General features: G+C 37.1%; 1 protein-coding gene across 2 annotated transcripts in view; it reads right to left on the minus strand.

Moving 5' to 3' along the window:
* The window catches only part of FRS2 (fibroblast growth factor receptor substrate 2), a 58,996-nt gene that overhangs the window by 29,076 nt on the left and 10,185 nt on the right, over positions 1-19,735 (minus strand). Inside the window, exon 1 of one of the 2 annotated variants that reach the window (XM_075057799.1) lies at positions 5,539-5,596. The exons of the other annotated variant lie outside the window; for it this stretch is intronic. The gene's annotated coding sequence lies outside the window, so the exon portion shown is untranslated. Of the gene's footprint in view, positions 1-5,538; positions 5,597-19,735 lie in introns of those variants that run through there. 2 annotated transcript variants of the gene reach the window in all.

The following is a 19,735-nucleotide window of genomic DNA, read 5'->3' on the forward strand; positions in this document are numbered from 1 at the left end:
GTTTGTTTAAATTCAGGACTGCCAACTGATCTTGAAGAGTCATTATGTAAAACTTTGAAATGGCATGTTAGTATTAAATTAATTCTCTACAGTTCTTAAAAGTGATCATTTTATCAAAATGCTCATATTTAGGTAAGTTAGTTAAATATTTGTTGGAACACTGTTCATCGGTAATTCCTTAAAAAACCATGCTCGTTCTGACAGAAAAGCTCTTATATTCACCACAATTACAGTAGAACTGAAGATTAAAGACCAACTGTAACAGCCGAGTTAGACGAGCAGAGAGAACTGCAGCAGGCAGCAATGCTGTGCCAACACTTAAATACTTCATGACGTTTAAGACTGATTCATGTGACACTGATTCTATGCCTCTCCACTTCGCTCCAGCATGACATTTTAAGACCCACATTCCCTTACCCTGAGGTGCGGCACCCCGTATTTTGGCCTATCCTAACGCGATATAAAAGGCAATCACACATTTCATCCAGGTACTAGGTTGACACAGCCATTCTATTCAATAGGTGCATACGTATATATATACGCAGCGTTAAATGGAGTTTCAAATCTTCACCTCAGCACATTTTGAAAACTCTAGGTCTTTAATGAACACGTATCTTGTGGAGCATACAAGCTGTTTGCTCCACCATCCCCATTAATCCTTCTGAGGATGTGCGACAACGTTCCTTGCTCTATTCTTTAATCACTCTCCAAAAAACGATCCTCTTACTCTAAACTTCCAGAGAAACAAGACTTGTATTTTACTTGGTATCATTTTTAAAACAACTTACACACATGCAAATATTTTTCATTTTCTTACTAAAACAATTTCTCCAGATCCACACCACCATATTGTTTTCTGTGAATGTCTGCCAGATTAACTACATCCTTTTAAAAGAAACAGCCAGAACATCAAACTCCAAACCGCGACATTAGGTTAAACAAGCAAGCACTACTACATTCTTTTATTCTTGGAAATTCTGAATCTCCTAAAAATGTCCTCTGAGGAACAGCATATACAAAAAGCATCATTTTTATACAACAATAAAACAGCAGAAACGGGACAGAAGTTTTAAGCATCAGTGCTATGGAAAAGCTTTTTGGATATAGGATCAAGGCGAAAGGCAAGGAGATGGGAAAATAAAGTAGAAGGCTACAACAATTAAGTTGAGTAATGGGGCCTAAGAGGAAGAGAGAATCTAGCTTGATTCTTGAAAAGGATGCCTGGCTTGAAACTGTTTAAATAGTGAGTCAGCTCTCCAATATTTAACCACAAATGCCTCCTAAAACTTGAGGCCCACAGCTCTTGCCAGGTCTTCAAAGCCAGCAAAGTGCCAAATTTTGTAATTAAGTAAATGGCATTGAGTTTATATTTTGTAATATTTTAATCTCTGAAACATCATTCATTCAAACATTTCAGGAAAGGTTAAGTTTTGCTTTTATGTTTTTTGACGTGTTTTACATAGTCTTCTAATATATTAATAGAAACAACAATGAAAAGCCTGCAAGGTCTTTCTTACAAAAATGTTAAGCTAATTCAGTAAAATGTTATCAAAACTAAGACCATGCCACTGTGTTTTATAAAAATAAATAGACAGAGTGTCAGTATGTATTCTCAAGATGTGCCTTTCATCATCCATCCATTGGTTCCCCTTTTGCTATCAGCAAGTTCTTAGCACTTTCCACTGCTGAATCTCTTAAGTCAACTTCTATGCAACTAAGTAACTACAACATCTTCTATAGTTTTGAGTACTCCTTCGTTAGTGACTTAACACACTCCTCATTAGTCTAGCTGATCCCTAAAAATTATTTTCCTGTTTGAGATGGAAGTTACCAAAAACTGTAGTTTGAGCTACCTGTACAGTGGAGAGCAAAGTTCCATTAAATTAAAAAAATCTTTCTTCTTAGTACTTTACATCTAACACAGCTAAAAGGTCTATTTCCTTGTATTATATTTTCATTTTTTTTAAAAAGCTCCTTTTTGGGTCTTATAAATTGTTTCCTTCTTGAACATTGCTGAAACACTACAGAAATTTCTGTAGTGGCCTAGATCTCTCAATATAGAGCCCTACAAAGCTTTATTCTGTTGGATAACTATTATACCACATTAGACAACTGCTGTCCAATGTTAACAACACGTAGCATTTTCTTTTAGGAACGATTAAACATACCTTTCTACAGAACCTGTAGTGAATGGTCTGCTTTGTATAAATCTCTTCCTAATATTGTAAAGATCTCTAAAATATTAGAAGGATATTCAACATGAATGAAAAGGTGGGTTTTTGTGTGTGCACGTGTGTGTCGGTGTCTACACACCAGAACAAGCAGCAGAACGAAGATTAAAGCTTAGCTTGTCCTGATAAGGAAGGGCACCGTTCCCACAACAGCGCTCCCAGCAGTAAGGCCGGTTCTCCGACCAGACCACAGCACAGACCACTTGCCAGCAGAAGAGCCTGCAGCCTAACGCCAGAAGGATAGCACTGAGGTTGCATCACACTGCATATATCATTCCTTTTCCTGTTAGCGCATTCTCAAAACAGACTACTGACATGTATTTAAAACATGTATATAAAAAAAAAAAAAAGGAAAATCGGACAATAATCAGCTGCCTCTCCTAAGATTTATGGGAGCTGAAGATTGAGAAAAACCACACCACGCCACCTGAAGATGGTTAAAAGATCATCCAGAAATCAGGTTGGCATCACCAGTCAATAAGGGCCCAAGATGTCATGAGGATTTGACAGATTTTTTTTCTTGTCCTGTGTCACTCACAAGGGATCCTGGCTAAATCATTTGGGCACAAGTCTTGCTGCTTGTTGAGCAAGTGGACACAAGAGTGCAAGCAAATGAAATCTGTCAGAGAATGAGTGTCAAGTAACTGAGAGCTCAGAGAAACAAATACCACTTGCCCCACGGTAGGATCTTCTGCTGAGTTTTGTTATACCATTCTACCTAAAGAGAGAAACTGATTTTATTTTTTATTAGTACTGTAAAATAATTGTCACAGAACCACTGGTTTCATTACAAAGTTAGCTTGAGTAACCATTATCTCTCTTTCACTTTTCAAAATAATGGATTGTACCTAAGAATGCACACATGGCTTGCAAACCCAGCCACATTTTCAAATTCCTCAATACCAACAGTTGTGCACCTCATGTTTGCTATTATTTATGTATTCCCCCCCCGCCCCCCCAGGACACCTTTCTAAATCTCTGTTGCCAACTATATCTTCATTACCTGGAAGAGTATGGCCTGGGGTGAGATGATTTGAGATGGTGGGAAATGAAAAAAATCCCACTTGATTCTTCTCTTTGTAAGACTCACCTCTTCCCAAGACATTACTGAAACCTCTTCTTCAGGCATTTTATTGTCCCAAATTTGTAGTTTGAAAGACTGTTTGTACAGTGACAGTGCCCATTTTGAAGAACAGAAGTTTACAATAAAATGAAGCTTCCCTCACCAAAAAAGTCACATATACTTTTATTTAAACAAGTCCTTCCAAAAGATTCCTTCCATTAACAAGTTTGACTAGGTGTCATTTAGAAAATAATTTCGGTGGAAGGTTTTTAGGATTAAACTGTTGACTGCGTGTCATGTGACATAAGCATGGGTACCTTCAACTACACAGAAAAGTCACGTTCACCTTATTGTACTGAAATTATCACCTGTTAATCTTAAATGGCAAATAATCTTTAAGGATACAGAAATAATCTTTCTGGATTCTCGTCTTGATAACAGATGCATGTTTTCTAATCAACAACTACGATGCCTGAATATGTGCAGGACACGCTCTCACACAGCAGTCATATCCAAGATTGGGATTCCTAAGTACATATGAAGACTCGGCTATAATCCCCTCTGAACAAGCATAAGTGTGACACAACTCAGTTTAAAAACCAAAAAATTAAAAGCTTAAGAAGTGCACTGAACTTTCCTGGTACTGGGACAGTAGCCTTAAGTTTCAGCCTCAGACAAACCTCACACACCTTCACCCCACCGTGGCTACGGAGAATTCTGAGTGCTGTACAGTGTCAAATATTACCTGAAATACTGTAGCCCTCAAAGCCTTCCCATAGATTTTTTGTTTCTCTACCAGCTGCATTCAGTAGTAGTCTCTACAGACGAGTGCACACTGGTTTTATGTTTCTGTATTTTGTGAGAGAATCTTTTGTGCTGCAAACTTCTGCAACTTCTAGATATTAAGAATGAGGTTGATGTAGTTTAAAATACCACACTAAAACTTCAAACACTCTTGCATATGGAAAACAAGCTGATTTGGTTTATAGCTAGCATGGACAAGCTTGTCCTTGCCCATCCATTCTGCTAGCATCTGATGGCTATATTGAATGCCTATTTTCTCTCATAAAGGATTAATTCTAGAGACTGCTGAAGATGCCAAGACTTTATTACCATTACTAGCCATGACTACGTCAAAGCAGCACCCACAGCACCCTTTAGAAATTATATCAATTCCACAACAGGGTCTCATCTTTATTTGGGATGAAAGCCTCCAAAATTTACCCTCCACAGCCACACAATTTATTTTTTTCTGATGAATTCCACAGTGGAAAACATACATTGAAGGTGTGAGGGGGACACTAACCAACATGCATGCTCCTAGGGTACATTACATTAATTCTTCATAATTATATTATACTCTCTTTCATCAGTAACACCACCCAAACAGATCACACTCTCATTATGCTGTGCCAGCTGTGCTTTTTAATGGATATTTAAGTACCACCACTTGGTAGAGTACGTTAGCTCACTAGGTACAAACAGTAGCTTTTCTGTTACATTTTTTATTATTAAACTTCAGAAAGGCCTTGCAAACAAGAAACCGAAATAAACGTACTACTGATGCTCTGAAAGCCCTGCAGACCTCCACCGGAGTTGCCAATTCTGAAGTACGCTTGACGTTAACTGGTTTATTGGCTAACGCAGACAAGTTGTCTCCTTTATGAAGAGTCCCTATTCATATACCAGCCACCGCATCTCCTAAACCAGCATTCCTCAAACTGAAGTCCACAAGCTCAAGGCTCATTTCACCTTCCCAACCCTCCTACTCTCCCCTCCAGTTCGAGCAGCATTTTGCAGGAGGCGATGGGGAATTGCAAGGGTGCCAGGGGAGCAGAGGGGAGGAAGGGATTGCCGAAACCAGGCAGGGGTAACGTAGTGTGGGGGGACAAGCAGGCAGTGCAGAGAGCAGGATGGCAAGGCTGCTTAGAAATACACGCAGCCACCTTTCAGGAGGTCACACTCCTGCTGTCCAGAGCCTACACAATAACACAGGTTGGAGGTACAGCCACGGGCTCTCCTGCTGCTCCTGACCACAGGTGAGCCCTGGCTCTCATCGGTCTCCATGGTGAGCTGCTTCATGGAGCAAGGCCAGCAGAAAATATATTTGTGGAAGGTTACGTTTCAGCCAGTTTAGCTTCCTGAGCTGCCTCCCTGCTGGCCTAGTGACAGAGCTGGCACAACTGAGAGAAGGCAGGAATGTGCAGGGGAGCAGGACCACAGCTAGCTGTGTGCTTGGCTCACCTGGGACTCCAAGCCATACGCAGATCACAGCTTCGTTAGCACAACTTGACCACAGATAAATTCACTTACGTTCCTCCCTCCAGCTAATATGTACATCTCCGCCTAAATGTATGCAAAATATCATTTATTGCTACTGAGAAATAAAACACAAACAAAAAAATAATAAGAAAACCCCATACCCACCTGAATTTCAGCTACCTCAGGTTTTATTTTCTTGAAATGTTTCTTCAGTTACCCATCACTTCCAAAGTCAGTATGTCGCTCATAACTGGGGCTAAAAATATCTGGGTTAAAAATAATCATTATTTTCCTTGCCTAGCTATTTTTTAATCTGGACCAGCTTCCTGATCAGGTTCACCCCATCACAAGTAAGGGGGTGGCACTGTTTATACCAACGGCACCACAAAGAGAAATGCTCTTTGAAACTAAGCCCACAGATACACCTTTGTAGTTACTCTCCTCTGTGCTGCAGTTAAATAATCAATCACACCTTATTGTCAATGAAAAGTCACAGAAAACCTGGAGGAAAGGACAGAACACAAAAGAATTCAGATTTAGGCAGTTTGTGGTTTGTTTTGTTTGTTGGGTTTTTTTAACAGAAACATTTTAAAAGATACAATTCTGACCCATCCATGGGACTTGCAGCTTAATTTTAAAGCAGGTGCAACAAGCAAAATGGATACCATCCCAATCCAACAATTTTCTAGAAGAGGACAGATAACTTTAGTTACATAGTTTAAACAGCCAATTTGCTGCTTCTGAGTATTAGAAGTCTGCTCAAAGATGATAAAAAACCTAATCATTCACAGATTCCACAACTACAGCATTTTGTGAGTGAAAACTCGGTGGTCTTTAGCAAAACAGCAGAATTTGTTTAAAAACATGGGTTGTAAAATGTTTTGGCATAAAACCCATTTAAACAACAAGCCCATAAAGCCTGCTGGCATGCACTTAGACAAGAATGGAAAGAAAACAAAAATCTACTCTAATTCACTCAATTCTAAGAACTAGATTTGTATTTCAAATTTAGTATTAATTTATATGATTCAACATCTTAAACTAGACTTCAAGTACAGACGAATGCAAGTTTAAAACAAATCCCAACAGATATTTGACTTAAGTCCCTTCTAGATTTACTCTCTAGGTGAAAACTCAAAGCAGTAAAATACCTATATAGTAAGTACTGACTTTCCTTGTTAAGTTTCTCTCCTCCAGCTTACTAGCATTTCTGTAGTGAACTATATATTTTAACGATTATTATTTTTTTTTAAGTAAGGGAAATTGCTTGTTACCATTGTTAATATTCAAACTCCTGTAAAGGAGTTAAAGGAGCTTCTCACCTCCTACAACACATTTCAACTGCTCAGGAAAGGCCAGGGAATGATATACAAAAAGTCTAAATCAGCTAAACTGAACCACCACTGTCCACAGAGAGGATTTGTTTTTACTGGTTATCATAACAAAATACAGCAATTTAAAAGTAATTTCTGATGAGCTATTTCATAAATATTTTATAAGCTGAACACCCTGTCACCCGAGACCCCTATATGGTGTTTTATTCTGTGAAGAAATGCTGTAATGATTTTTGAGGTGCTCTCTTATGTTCAAAAGATGTGGAGTACTGCCAGATATATGAGCTGTTTTATCCTAAGCAAGAAAGTTCATTATAAATGGATTAAGATGGGACTTCTAGGTTTAGAAGTTACAGTTAAATAAATATTTACACAAATATTTACACCCAAAAATCATCGGTCAAATGGGAAAAAAAAAGTTTACACTTCAAGATGAGATAAGTTGATAGAACCTTTGAGTATTAAAAAAATAGTTTTTAAAAAACATTAAGTACAAAAACCACCAAATAATTAAACACATAGTAAATACATGGTAATTAATGTCTGTAATAAGCTGACAAGAAAACTGGTGGAGCTTTGATGTCTTGAGTAGCTCTGAAATCAAGGTCAGAAAACTCTCTGGAATACATTATTTAGGTAGAAAGTTAACTGCTTTCAATTCAAGAGTAAATGGGTAAGATGTAGTAACTTATCAGAATACAAAGGAGTCAGACTAGGTTCCTCCATTCTAGCCTTAAGCTTATGACTAAGAATAAATGTTGGCATTAAAAAGAACCAACCAACCAAAAAACAACCCCTTTCTTCAATAATTAAAGATTTTCAACAGCAGTTTTAGAATAAAAACTACATTTGAACTTGGTGTTAAAATATATTCCTGCCAAGGACTACATTTTGGCATATCACCGCATTACATACACAACTGACAAATTACAGAAATGATTACTGAGTATCTTAAAACATGAACAGAGGAAATAACATCAACGAACACACACAGTTTGAAAGTACGTGCATCTTTGGATAGAAAAATCAAAACACTTAACATGTAACAAAGCTACAAGGTCTGAAGTGTAAACTTTAAGGCTTCATTAACATAAGGGGTACTTTTGATCTAGTATCTTTGATGATGAGTTTCACCTATTCAATAAAGAAAAAAACCCTTGCTGTACTGTATAAGAAAAGGTTTTCCAGAAGCACATAGTTCAGGTAATAATTTTATATAACAATTGATTTGTAAAGCATGATTTCTGAACATAGTGTTCCTTCTTTTTCTCTCTACCTCAATTTTATTTTTCTTTCCTGTCTTTCCTATAGCATTCCATCTCCTGCCACAGAGACTTCTGCTGGGAAATACCCTGAAAATAACAACTGGCCCTTTTATACCAACTTCGGGGCTTAGTGAATCAGTTGGGTGATGAGTATCAGTCACCATGCTGCCAATTGTTCTGTCCAGTGGAGATGGCCAGTCAGATGAAGCCAGACAAGTACCCCAGGTGACAGGACCAGAGGCAACTAAGGCCAGGACCTTTGGTTTCCAGGACACTTAGAAGATTCTCTGTACATCTCGCTGACTGTCTTTCCTACATTGGCTTGACCTTTTCTTTCTGTTACAGTCTTCATCTCACTTTCTTGCTCTTCCTCCTCTCACCACACCTCATCTCAGCTATCTGCATCTCATTCTATTTTCTTTGTTCGGCTCATCCCTAGTCCCTATCCAGGACCTTGCTACCACCATTGCTGTCAATCTACAACCACTCACATAATACATGTATTTTTCTTATTTTGCATGCCTGTCTTATCCATTTAGACTATAAACTCTAAAAAACAGTTGGTAATTCCTGCCCTAATATTTCTACTGCAGCTACCACAAGAGAGATGTAATTTCCGCTGACCATTACACACACTGTAAGAGACATGGAAACTGTAAGTTCAGCCATAATTCCCTGGCAGAAACACCTCTACCAGTCTAAACTGGCATCCCCGTTTTATGGCACAGCTATCTTGTTGCTTTTGTGTGTTCCCATGCAATGAAAATACTCTCCGTCCAAGAACTGACAATAAGGAGACTCATTTCAACTATTTTAAAACAGTGTTATGCTTATCATACAATTTAAGTGCCTTGCACTTCACCCTTAATTTGAGTACAAGTCATGAGTTTTTACGTGCAATTCTATACTTACAGAGTTGTTATTTGATATTGTACTGCTTACAACTCTTCAAACCCACAACTGTAAAGACATCAAACATACAGCTGATGGGTACAGACTTGGAAAGGGGAAAGTATACAACTTGTCAGTAAACTTGACTTAGACAAAAGCTTCCTAAGGAACTCCAGCTATACCTTACAGTCAGCATACAGTGCTGACAAATCCAATTTTTTATTATGTTTAAAACCTTTGTCTGCAATAGTACAAGAGACAAGGGAAGAAAAACTAGTGGTGAAGACCTTGAAATAAAGACATTCACAAGACACGCTGTGCCAGAATTAGTTTACTTTTCCTAAAGGAACTGTATTCTTAGAGATAATACAACTAGTGAGTCCAAAGGTCCATATATAGGAGGCTCAATCATGTGAGATTAAAATCTTTTCCATACATAACCATTTTTAGAGCTTTGCTCATATATACTAAGGCCAAAAGGGCACCTTGTCAAAAAGTCTCCCACCATTCCCTTACAATCTGAAGGCTATACAAGGGAAAGTCTGTGGCAAGGAAAGAAGATGGGTCAGGTGAACACATACCCATCAAACATTTCAAAAAAAACTGTTACTGCATAGTAAATGAAGTTGAGCATATATCAGCATGGATTACACCAAAAACAACCAGTGAGAACTTCAATGAATAAATAGTCACTAGGATGCTGCAACTTATTCTACCAAATGCACAAAAATTATCTCATCAACCTGCCCAAGTGGCCCAACAAGCTTGTAATTTTGGATATTGGCATGTTTTGGAAACACATCGGTAAGTATGCTTGACTGGTTCAAAGAACTTTGGTGATTAGTTGGATTGAAACAGCCATTAATTACCTAGTCCCAAAATACACAGAATTATCCAAGTTAACGGTCTCTAATGCAAAAAGTTCAATCTTTACCCAAGCTACACAATGAACAGGCAGAAGGACACAATCATTTGTACCCACTGGCATGGTAATACAGACACAGCTAGTTCCTGAGCATGTCGTTTCTCCTTTCCAAAGCTTTACTACACACAAAGAACACCCCAGTTACTCAGTGTGACTGGTTTTAACCAGGACAGATTTTACATGTGGTCTCACAACACACAAATACAGTATTTGCTCCACTAACTCTGAAATAGGTTGCCAGTCTTCATTTCATAAAAAGGAATAGTCTCTTTCAGCTTTCCAGAAACTTTAAGGCACCAACTGCCCATCTGTGCCTCCATCCCTTCACTGCTATTGCTGCCTGTGCTAGCTAGAGAAATCATGCTACTTGTAAAAATAAACACGGATTCTCAAAAAGCTGTAACAGATCTGTGAGGATTAACACAAAGATTATCATTTCACAATGAGTTAACAAACACCCCTCCTCAAACCACCACCAAAAGGGGTCAAACAAATTAACGATAGCATAGGCATGTATATCATACTCTGTGCACGTTTTCCCATAGAAATTTTCCTATATACACTATACAATAATACTTTAATAAATATCAAGATAAATATAAACCATTAAAGGATGCCATTATATGTATTTTCCAAGTCATTCCTTAAAAGCCACATCTTCAATTACCAGAAACTGAAGCTTTCAAATTCAAAATATTTAAGTGTTCTTGCTTATTTAGTCTATCCAGAAAAAGACAGCAGTATGAATAGCAAAACCAGATGTTATTAATAATATTTAATTAATATCACAAGCTTCCTACTGATTCAGTGCAACTCCAGAAACCTAGAATTTCTGTTGTCTTCAAGCAATAGGGACAGATAGGACATTTCTGAGGAGAAGAGAGAAAAAAATTCCGGTGAGCAGCTGCGTCAAAGACCACCCCTCGCAGTCAGTAAAGCTAGAAGTTAGCATTAAGATTTTAAGTTTAATGTAATAATCTTTTCATCATTCTGAACTGAACATTGAGGAGAAATCCCAAACAATTTTGCACCTTCATTTATTATGCACTTCAAAGGAAAAGCATTAATCTTGGCAGAACATAACCAAAAGAACAATTATTTTATAGGTAGCAACAAGTATTTATAATGAAAAGGAGATATTAAGACTAAGGTTAAAGAAAACGGGTGCCTTTCCTACCCTTATAAGCAGATGCTCATCTTAATAAGTGTCACGTTTTATGTCAAAGATTGTAACATTACAGGCAGACACTTCCAAAAGTTGGAATTGTGAAAGTTCTTTTAACCATACACTCAAGATTAAAGCTAAACTTTTAGAAGTTTTGAGTTTCTCTTAAATATTCTCTATCACAATTTAAACACCACGCTACATTGTGTCCCAGTAGCCGTATTTAAGTATGTGTGGCACAGGAATGACTGGGAGGTCAGGAGAATGATGTAAAAAATCCCGTTTACAGAAGAAATTCAGTTGTATTCTATTCATTTATCATTTCCATTATGAGTAGCACCTATGTACTTTAAGCAGAGCATTTTACATTAGTTACATACAGGGAATAATTAAGATAACTATACACCTTTAAAGAAAAAAATCAAAACGGTGAATATTGATAATCAAAACAGTTGTGTAACACTCACTAAAGGCCACTCTAAATATTGCAGATTAAATAGTGGGCTACCCCATAAACTTTTATACATTGCTAACCCCTGCTTGCCTTCCTGAAAAAAGAAAAAAAAAAATTTCTTACTACTCTTGTGAAATCAGAGAGAAGTCCAAATGACTAATATTTACGTATCTATGTCCCACTCAACTTGTTCTTCTTTGTATGTTGACACTGAAGCCCAGAAAAATGCCAAAAATAAATCACTATTTTAAAAATTTTTAATTCTCTACTAGAATTATGTCTACTAGAACTGACAGGAGGTAAGAGATAACAAAACCACCTCTTTCAAAACCAAGCCTACATTTCTGAGATAATACAAATTCAACTTAGAAGGTCATATTGTTTCCACCCATGTATAGAAAATAGGTGCACAGCTATCAAGTAGTTTGAAGTTTTCCTTTTGTGAATTAAACAGTCATTGTGAGATGGGATATTTTAAATTAACTGCTGTGCTCTTCCTTCTCAGAATTCTAAAGGTGACTACAGCTGAAAGACATGGTTTGTCCCGTTCTGCCTATCTTCTAATTAGCCAGACAAGATTCAATCCAAACCACTGCACCGATGCTGCTGATCAGAAGGCCACACTGTTACTAGCGCCAACAAAAGGGAGGCTGGACCATGAAGCCTAAGGAGAAATCATACTCTTCTTTTTTGGCAAGATGCATGTTCTGGTTTCAGCTGGGATAGAGTTAATTTTCTTTCTAGTAGCTTGTATAGTGTTATGTTTTGGGTTCAGTAGGAGGAGAATGTTGATAACACACTGATGTTTTCAGTTGTTGCTCAGTGGTGTTTATACCAAGTCAAGGGTTTTTCAGCTTCTCATGCCCAGCCAGCAAGACGGCTGGAGGGGCACAAGGAGTTGGGAGGGGACACAGCCAGGGCAGCTGACCCCAACTGGCCACAGGGGTATTCCATACCATGTGACGTCATGTCCAGTATATAAACTGGGGGGGTTGGCCTGGGGGGTGGATCACTGCTCGGGAACTAACTGGGCATTGGTCAGTGAGTGGTGAGCAATTGCATTGTGCATCACTTGTTCTGTATATTCCAATCCTTTTATTATTATTGTCATTTTATTATTGTTGTTATTATCATTATTAGTTTCTTCCTTTCTGTTCTATTACTTGTTTGAGATAAGATTGCTCTTATCTCAACCCATGAGTTTTACCTTTTTCCTTCTGATTCTCTCCTCCATCCCACTGGGTGGGGGGGAGCGAGTGAGTGGCTGCGTGGTGCTTAGTTGCTGGCTGGGGTTAAACCACAACAAGGTCTTACTCTGGCAATTTTAAAGTGGTCATGAAAATACAGCTTCATTACAATGTAAAGAGATATTACAGGGATCTGCTAAAATAGATCAACCTGTATATCATTTCTACACAAACCTATAGAACACCCAAGGGAAAAGAAAACAGGCTGTAGCCTCTGAAACTGCTTTCTTTCAATGTATTTTATGTAAAGGTAAGTTAATATAAAGCTGCATTTACATGTGCAAAGTATAATTTCAAGCAAATACTAAAATCTGTTTAAAGTTTGGGAAAAGTAAGATTTTTATAAAAAGCATAGTATTTCAGTTGCAACATCAAGAATGGTATTGATAAGGCTTATTAAACTTAGACTTACACAAGCAGCTTGTCAGCAGTCTACAACTTCTAACAGTGCTATTTCTAACTTCTATTTACACTGCAGTAAGTGCATCAAAATTCTGCATAAATACAGCTTCAAAAGTTCCTGAATGTTTAGGAACAGGATTAGTGACCATTTAGCCAGTACAGATTTTGTTTACAAAAAAAAGTCCACTTACTTTTGCATTTTCTTTAACATAAGAAGATAAAACTTCACTTAAGAGTACCAATTAAGATTAAGCTCCTGACTTTTAAGCTGTTTCACCTGACTGATGGAAGTCATTCCCATCATCTTTCAAAAAGTCAACTACAGATGTGAAGCATCCTTGCAAACTCCAGCTCCTTTACATAACCATGCAGCATGAAACCTTTGGACGTTTGTGATTTGCTAAACCTGATTATTAAAGTGTTCAGCAACAATAGCTACAAACAGCAAGGTTTTTGTCCTGTCCATCCTGTCCATCCTGTCCCGTCCTGTCCCACCTCCCCCGCAAAAGATCAAAAGCATAAAGATTAATTTAGAGCAAGAACATAAACTTTAAGCCTTCATATGAAGTAGCACATTTCACAACTGATTTCTAATGACAACGCAACATAAATAGCTTGATTTCACCTTAAAAATAATATTCAGTAAATTAGAAGGACAGTAGTATGTATTAAAGAGTTATTACACTACTTAGTATTTCAAGTTGAAAGGATATCTTTGAAATGATAACTACATATTGTTTGAAAATATTTTGGCGCTGGCACAGAATCTGCAAAGAATAGCCCAAGCTTTAACTTAATTATCCTTTTACAAGAATTGTGGTTTGAGAAAATACAACAGCTTCATAAACATAATAATCACTAAGCGTAATAGCCTTTGGCAATAATGTTCCAAAGCAAGTTTGGATAATCCAAGATAAACCATGACTCCTATTCCTTCTCTCTGTACTTTTGCAGTTAATATAAAAAATTCAAAAGCGAATGAAAATGGTGTGTCTCAGACTGTAAAAGCAAACAAAACACAAGCTTCTGTCAAAGCAACACACTACATCCAGCAATAACTGAATTAGTCAACAAGAGTATGTTACAGAAACAGCAATCCAACAAGATCTGCAAAAGCTACATTATTTTCTAGAACAGAAATAGAAAGAAATGAAGAAAATTTAGACAGTTACAGAAGCAGTGTGAGATAATCATTATGCTAGTTACAGCGCACTTTAATCCCACATACTCTATCCGTTTATTGCAACCCCTTTGTCTACGCTGGAAGACACCTCAAAACAAAAGCAGAGAAGCCACTTATCCCTGCCTAACAATGCTGCAGATATTTTGGAAGTAATTTAAAACTAAGAGACATGATAATGAGCTACTGCTAAGACAGTAAAACACTGTAATTCAAATTATGTATGTAATAGGTGATACTAGGATAAATTAAGACAAGCACCCAAAATTAAAAATATTCCAAAAATCAGACTTCTTCCTAACTGATTCCTAGTCCCCTTTCTTTATCAGTTCCCCTTCAATTGCCTATGCTAATCCACTACCTCATCTTACCTTGCCCAGCTCCCACAACTTTTGTTTAGTCCCAGCAACCTTCAGGCTGCTCACCTACGTGAAACACCCCAGCTTTCCACAGGTCCAGTTCTACATCTGAATCAGATGTATTCTCTATAATAGCTGATCATTAAAACATACTAGTAATTTGCTTACTCTAAACATGATATGTGCTTTGATACTGTTGTACAACTTCAAGTAAATTATTTAACTCTGAATATGTCAAAGATTATTAACCTAACATCTCTACACTCCTTCATAAATTCCAACCCATTTATGTTGACTATCTGAATATGCAGATCAATTTCTGTACATCTGAATATGCAGATCAATTTCTGTACATTACGTCCTACATTACAGTAGGAGAAAATTGTTGGTTTTCATCAGAAGTCAATACTGCTTAACAAGTGTTCTGGAAAATAACTAGAGAAGCAAGAACGTTATGCAAAGCACATGTACTGATGTTACCTTCCTCGGGAAGGAAAGAGGACTTATAATTTACATTATTTCAGTCACCCTATATACATCTATAACATCACAAGTGAGAGGGCAGCAAACCATAATGCAGAAGGGAAAACAAACAGTTGGAAAACTTTTAAATAATACATGATGGAACCACAGCCAGATTATATTCAACCCTTGCTTCTGCTGTGCCAGCAGCTGAAAGCCTGTTGTATGCTGCAAGGAGGGCTGCTGTCAAATTCTAAAACCTGACTAGTGCTGCAGACTGATACAAATTCTTCTATTGCAGCAGAGATAGTGACTTTTGCAGGCAGTCCTATCACACTAGCCTACTTCAGACAGGATTATGAGCATGTTAACTGTCCCCATTCTAACAGCCCTACACAGCAGCAACATGGATCAGTTAGCCCCAGTGGTGTAATTTTTACATTTTTACATCTAAAAATGCATTAATTCTTGGCTGCTGAGGTGATACATTCTGCCTATTATAGTCACTGAACTAGGGCCAAACTAGAGAGAACAAATGTGTATGGGTTTGTTAATTTTAGCCATTTTTGATAACTCACTATGCACTGAAGCGATAGCCAAGTTCTTTAATCTCTAGTACATCTAGGCTTCCTCACTGGCCATCAGATAGCCTAGGGAACAAGAAGTAATCATAAGATCCTCAGAACTGAGTCTACTACTTGTGTGGTACTGTACATGACTCATTTGAGAGTTTCTCTAGAGAATCACCTATAGTTGACACTTCTGAAAAATTTAATTACATTTGCAAGTGTTTAAAATCTCTGCTAAGTCACTGCTATAGATTTATGCCATCAATAGTGAAGTATAACCTTAGATGAAGTACATCTAGTAGCTTAGTAAAAAAAAGTACTAGAATAGATGTATAAAGAATGCATAAAATCTGTATGAAAAAAAAAATCACAGGGCACCACATAACCCATTGGTACAATTCATTACATTAGACACAGGCCTAATGTGTGCCTATGAATGCACATGCTTCATAGGGAAGCGTTTACAGTTTTCTTGGAAATAAAATTAAGTTCTGGGAAGTAGCAACCACCATCACCAAGGAGCCAGCGGATAAATTCACCACCCTCACAAGGTGCCAGTCCCCCAACAAAATCCCTACCTCATTCAGGAGGCAAACACTGAACCACTCACGAATCAGCTGCTAAATTGCTGCAGTTCACATCATGGCCTCTTAAAGCAAACAAACAAAAAAATACTGTAAGGCATACTGTAAACTGATTTACAAATAGTTTAATCATGGATGTGCAAGGTGATTGTGCAACGCAGACTGTAGGAAAAAGTGCACTGCCTGCTCCAAGCTATGCTGTTGCTATTTTTGAGTTAAAATTAAAAAAACAAAACCTACTGTAATCCAATTTAACTGTTAACACTTCACCCAACTGTACAGCAGCTGGGCAAAACTGCCAATTAAACAACTTAAAAATATTTTTAGAGCAAGTAGGAATGATCTACCCACTGTGTATTTGCACCAGCATAAAAATTTGAAGTCTCAGTAATAATGCATTTCTATAAAAATATTTTTTTAAAAAAAGCAAGTGTCCCTAGTTCCAAATTACACATTATTTAACACACACAAAAAAAGTGGAACTTTCTCCTTCTCCATATCTCGATTTGGAAAGAAAATGCAATGGGATTTTACCACAGAGTAAAAGAAACTCAGCTTCTAGGTTTCTGAGATCTTTACCAAATTTCCATTTAACAATGGGTTTATTCTCACCAGTAGCATAAAAGCAATATATTCACACACACAGAAGTGAAACCCAAAGAAAGTTTAAAATAAAGTTTGTTATTAGGGTTAGTCTATGAGTAACTCTACAAGTAGCTTTTAACATACAAAATTTAACATCAAACATTTTGTTGACAGTTTTAGTTACATTTTATGCAAAAGTCTAGACTTGCATTTCAAGGACAACATCCCCTCATGCTTTCTAGTTTCATGTTCTTTTTACATGCCCCTATGTAGTTACAAAATTTCCTATAACTACCCACCTCCAAGTAGTCCATTCCTAATGAAAGGTAATCAATGATGTGACTTCACTAAGTTGTGTTTGGTATCAGAATTAATTCATAGAAAGCCTTTACAATGAATATAAACCAAGACCTCTCTCAAATCACTAAGAGTCAGCCCACAATATTTACTTTTTGAAGTAATATGTAAAATACTTCTACTGTTCACCATACACTGCTAGGCTTTATTATTCCATCATCTCAAGCATTCTTCTGTGCTATTTCCTTGTTTGTTCTGAAGTCAAGAATATAGAATGCTTTCTGAAGCTACATTTCCTTGGTATAGCACACTTGAGAAATAACATTTCATACAGAACAAACCTAAAATCTAACTACTTCAAAACCTCATTAATACAGTATTTCACTTATTCCTCCTTAGCTGACAAGGAAGTTTTATATATTTCATTATACAAGAGTTTACATTCTTTTCAGCTCCTGGGTTATGTCCAATTCTTGACAATCTGAATGCTAGCATTTCTACAGACTAATGATGGAGCAGAACATAAAGCTGAAAGGACCCAAGCAATGGAAGAGAGCTGAAGATTATCCTTCTATAAAAGAATGAACACTAGCCGTCCCTTCCCCATCCTAACCCCCGCCAATAATTTTAGCTATTAAGCAACAATAAAAGCTATGTTAACTTGCATAACTCCACTAAAACAAAAAACAAAACCCACACACATCCAGGTCACACACTTTTATGTGGGGCATTGGAAAGCAACGTGAAGAAATACAGTCTGCCTATTCTAGACATTTTGACGTCTGACAGCAGGATTAGAAAACTCATCTGATTTCAAATATGTTTATTTTCTCGAAAAAAATCTAGAACTATATGCAATCAGGCCCTACAGTGGTTCATAAAAAGCTGTCAGACAATTTCAAAATAATTAGCTACTAAATGCAGAGCATGTTGAAACAAATACTTAACTTTTTCAGTGCAAAATCCTAGAACTACATATTTCATGTACAATATGAAAACTTACACTTATGATAGAACACTTTACAAGAACCCAATGCACCATCCTTAATGCACTGCTCACTTTATAAGTCAGCACTAGAGCCAATCAACCCAATAGTACCACTGTAACCAGTCACCTTATAATCAATGCAAGAGCAGTTTGACATATCACATAACCAGTTAATATCACTCTACTTATTAGGATAAAGTATCTCATGGTAGTCAACATTTAATCACTTTATTAAGAGCTTTCCCTAGAGTACACTATTTATCATTAAGTACTTCAGTCAGTCCTCAAAGCCTCAGCTGAACAGAGGAGGTTTCCTCCTCTTCAGACATCTTCCTACTCTGAACTCCAAAGAAATCATCCTTCCTAAGGACAGCTTAGTAAAGGAGACCAGTAAATTCCAAAATGACCAGCATATGCTTAAGTTGAACCTTATTCTTGCTACATATCTAAGTTTTGTCACCTACAGTTCAATGAGAAGCCAAAACACTAAGCAAAATGTTACATGAATCAGAATCTAAATAGACGCACTCAAAATTGTGCTCCAATTTACTTATCAATAGATAAGAGCATAGGAAGCTATCAGAGGTGAGATGTGAACATAAAAATTTAACTGCTTGCCAATTAATTTTTTACACACTTGTACCTGTGAACCTTAACATTTCACAAATATTTAAACCTGGACACAAACATTCACAGCTTGCCTTAGGCTGAGTCCCACGGTAAATCGGAGGTGCTTGTGTCCTTGGAGGGGGGAGACACGATAGGGGACAGGCTGTAGTATAAATAAATGTTATTGATTTATTTTACCATCAGCAGTGATGAATTCACAGAAAAATGCTAAACTGATATGGTGTTGGCACAATCAAACCTTCAGAAAGGTAGTTTTGTTTTTCATTTCACACTACTGACAATGTTAAACTACTCTTCACTTTGATATGAAACTATTTAAAACCCACACCATTTAAAATTAGTAAGTTACATCCATTTAACAAATAGAATTCTATATTACAGCTGACATAAGAAATACAAACTCTTCAAGGGAAGTAAACTTAAATTTAGCAGACACACATAAAGTTGTGCTCTAGGGGCCAGTTTATAGGGACTTAACAGAACAAGGAACCCTGAAGCAGAAAGAAATACATATTTATTAAGCAAACGTACTGACACTTATGGACTAAAGTCACAGTAAAAGAAAACACATTTGTGAAGGTCAGATGATCCACATTCAGTGTTGGCACAGAAAATCCAAGACAAATAACTTGAACTTTAGGTTTTGAAGGGCACTTTGTTGCCCTTCACTAGTAGAAATATTTCAAGACTCTAAGTGGCCAGAAGTATCTTAAAATAACAGTCATAATATACACTTAAACCCAAAGAGTCTTACAGAAACTAGAAGCTTATCTAAGTTTCTGGTATATGTTGTACCTCTGAGACAAAACACACATTGCTCTAGAACTAAAGACCCAGAGGAC

Source organism: Buteo buteo, chromosome 26 (genome assembly GCF_964188355.1).
Source record: "Buteo buteo chromosome 26, bButBut1.hap1.1, whole genome shotgun sequence".
Classification (NCBI taxonomy): domain Eukaryota; kingdom Metazoa; phylum Chordata; class Aves; order Accipitriformes; family Accipitridae; genus Buteo; species Buteo buteo.